A 3,667-nucleotide genomic window follows, 5' to 3' on the forward strand; every position below is an offset into this window, starting at 1 on the left:
TAATATGAAAGGATTGTTGCATTATGCACAAATTAGCGAATGAAATGAAATTGTCTAATAGAAATTACCGTTTGTTTGAACCAAGAGATGAAACCGGGATAGCCACCTCCTTGCTTTGCGAGAAGCTCATACTCTTCGAGGGAATCCTTTTGGATCTCCGCTCCATACGAGAATATGGCGACGTATCGACTGTATGACATATCCAGGAATAAGAGTAGTTCAAAGGAAATAGAAGTTGCGAAACAATGTACCGAGAACTTACTCGATGTACGGCCGCACTTCTATCAGGTTATTGAAGATATACAACGAAATGGTCCGCCATTCTTCGTTATCCAAAGATACTGGATGTGAAACACTAGCTGGTGCGAGATTCCCTTTGAATAGGCTGAGGTTGGATCCACCCTTTTTAGGCTCGTCAGCATTGTACCGAGGCTTCGGATTATGCAAATGACAATTTTTGGCTTCGTAGTGCGCTGTTACGAAGTTTGCCGCCTCCTCTGTGATGAATGCCTCAGCCATCGATGCTTCAATTCTACGTTTATTTTTACATTTTTCTCGAAGCGTCTTCTGCATCCTCTCAGTTGGGTAGCACCAACGATTTTGCACGGGCCCCCCCAATCTTGCCTCGGCCGGGAGATGCAAAATCAAATGCTGCATTGGATTAAAGAAGCCCGGTGGAAAGATCTTCTCTAACTTGCAGATCAACTCCGGCGCCAACTCTTCCATTTCTTCTAGCACGCCAGGCGGTAGTTCTTTCGCACAAAGAACACGGAAGAAATAGCTGAGTTCTGCCAGTACTAGCCATTCATCCTCAGGGATGAAGCCACGCAACATCACCGGCATTACCCGCTCAATCCATATGTGCCAATCATGACTCTTGAGACCAAATATCTTCAGTTTATCAAGATTCGCTCCCCTCTTTAGATTCGCTGCATACCCATGGGGGAACATCAACTGCTGTTGCACCCACAAGAGAATTTCCCTCATAGCTGGCCTTCCAAGATTGAACCATGCCTTTGGCTTCGTCCAGTTCTGCTTTCCTTTCGGTTCTTTCATGTTTTGTAACGGCCTATCACATAGCGCCTCCAGATCGACTCTAGCCTTAGTATTATCCTTTGACTTCCCATCTATGCCGAACAATGTACCAAAAAGTGCCTCGGCGATATTCTTCTCAGTGTGCATCACGTCGATGTTGTGTGGGCAAAGGAGGTCTTTGAAGTAAGGCAGATCCCATAAGCATGTTTTGTGAGTCCACGCGTGCTTATTATTATACCCCTTGAAGTACCCTGGACGTTGTGGATCTGGCTCGAGAGTGTTTAACTAATCCAGGGTCTGTTGGCCTGTCAATGCAGGTGGTGCAGAGTTTTTGACAACTCTACCCCTAATGAAGTTCTTCTTGTCTTTCCTGAACTTATGGCGAGGATCCAGGAACTGTCTATGCATGTCGAAGCAAGAAAACTTGCGACCGGCCTGAAGCCAATGAAACTCAAGAGCTCCCTTGCATGTGGGGCACGGGAACCTTCCATGCACACACCAGCCAACGAATAGCGCATACGCCGGCAAGTCATGCGTCGAGTACATGTACCAGACACGCATTATGAAGTTCCATTTGCTAAAGGCGTCGTATGTCTTGAACCCATTATCCCAGGCTTCTTGCAATTCGTCCTTAAGCGGCTGCATGTACACATTCATATTTTTGCCCGGATAGTTGGGTCCTGGAATTATCAACGTCAGGAAAATGTTCTTTCTTTGCATAATCTGTCCGGGGGGGAGATTGAGTGGAAAGACAAATATGGGCCAACAACTGTATTGGGCTGCCGTCATACCAAACACACTGAACCCATCCGTGTTGATGCCGACTCGAGGATGCCTCGGATCTGCCGCTTTGTCAGCATGTAATTCATCAAACTTTTTCCACGCAACACCATCCGATGTGTGTACCATCATCAGATTCCCATCTGCATCTAGTTCGGTTCTTTTGCCTGTTTTGTGCCATGTCATCTGTCTGGCCGTCTCTTCGACCATGAAAAGACGTTGAAGTCTTGGTACGATTGGCATATACCGAAGAACACTAACGGGGATTTTGGTCTGTGTCTTCTCACCCATACCGTTGTCTACCACAATATACCTGGAAGACTTGCAAATGGGACAATAGTTCAAGTTCGCATAGTCAAGCCTAAATAAGGCACATCCTTTCTCACAGGCATGTATCTTCTCATAGGGCATCTTCAGTGCACGGAGGATTTTGTCCGACTGGTACAGGTTTGCAGGCATTACATGGCCTTTGGGTAGAGAGCGTCCAAATACTGTCATAATTGCGTCATAGCATTCTCTGCCCAAGTTGAACTGAGCCTTCAGAGCCATTACTTGTGAGATGGCATCCAACTGACAAAGCTCAGTGTGCTCGTGGAGCGGACGTTTCGAAGACTCCAACATTTCATTGAAGGCCTTTGCAGATTCCTCCATCTCCTCGTCCGAATCCCGAGCATCATCATAGCCTTGCACCATGTTTTCCATCTCGGTACCATGCTCGTCAGTGCAACGACGATCCACCTCAGCTCGGTCACGTTGGGCAGACTCACCATGAAATGTCCACACCGTATAATCGGGCGTAAAACCACTCTTCTGCAGGTGTTTTCCCATTTCAGCCTATGTCTTCTTTTCCCAATTACCGCACCGGAAACAGGGGCACCAGGTTTTCTTTTGGCCATTTGCAAATGCGGCTTGCACAAACCCCTTAGTTTTTGTGAACCATTCAGCGCTCCATTTGTTCTGACCAGTGTGACCGGTATACATCCAAGCACGGTCACTCATCTTGACTTTCAGAGCTACTGGACACACAACAATTATATATGTAATTCACCATGTATATATTCATCAGTTGATCTACTTTGTCAATTTTATTACGTCCATGCATCCTACACTCTAATAGGTAATGATAGGTCCTAATCCCACCCGTGTATGTGTAGATTGGGTTCATTTTCCCATGCTATGCTCCGGATCCGACGCAAAATTTCGGCAGCACCTCCCCGCTATTCTCCTGATACACGTCTCTGCAATAAACAGAGAGGATGTGTACCTGGAGAACAACAGGGGAGGCACTGATGAAATATATGCGTCGGATCCGGAGCAAAGCATATGGGAAAACGAACCCAATCTACACATACTCGGGCTGTCCATGGATAGCGTTGGACAATTCGAAAGAATCAAGGTTATAAATATGCAAATACATGCATATTTATAACTATGACGCTTTCGAACGGGAGACACATATTGGTTACGCATACTGATGATTCAAGACACATATATAGCTAGCTATCAAGTTTCATCGGAATAGATCAAATAATTAATGGGGGAGGAGGACTTGTTATTTGTGCTCACCCACGAACGAAGGGCCAGAACTCGTCAAACGCACGGCGAGGTCGTCGAACACCAAACCTCGCAGCGATGAAACAACTGCACATTTAAAACTACACGATCAACACAATTATATATGATGTTTTTCATAACAAAATCGAAAAATATATGACCTAACTAATAATTCACAAATATATGACCCCGTCGGCCTCTGGAAGGCCAAAGAACACCTTTTCGGGAGGTGTCAGTGGTCGGGGTGTCCTGTCGGTGTCGGGGTGCCGTGTCGGGGTCGGGGTGCTGTTTCGGGGTC

Source organism: Triticum dicoccoides, chromosome 7B, assembly GCF_002162155.2.
Source record: "Triticum dicoccoides isolate Atlit2015 ecotype Zavitan chromosome 7B, WEW_v2.0, whole genome shotgun sequence".
Lineage (NCBI taxonomy): Eukaryota > Viridiplantae > Streptophyta > Magnoliopsida > Poales > Poaceae > Triticum > Triticum dicoccoides.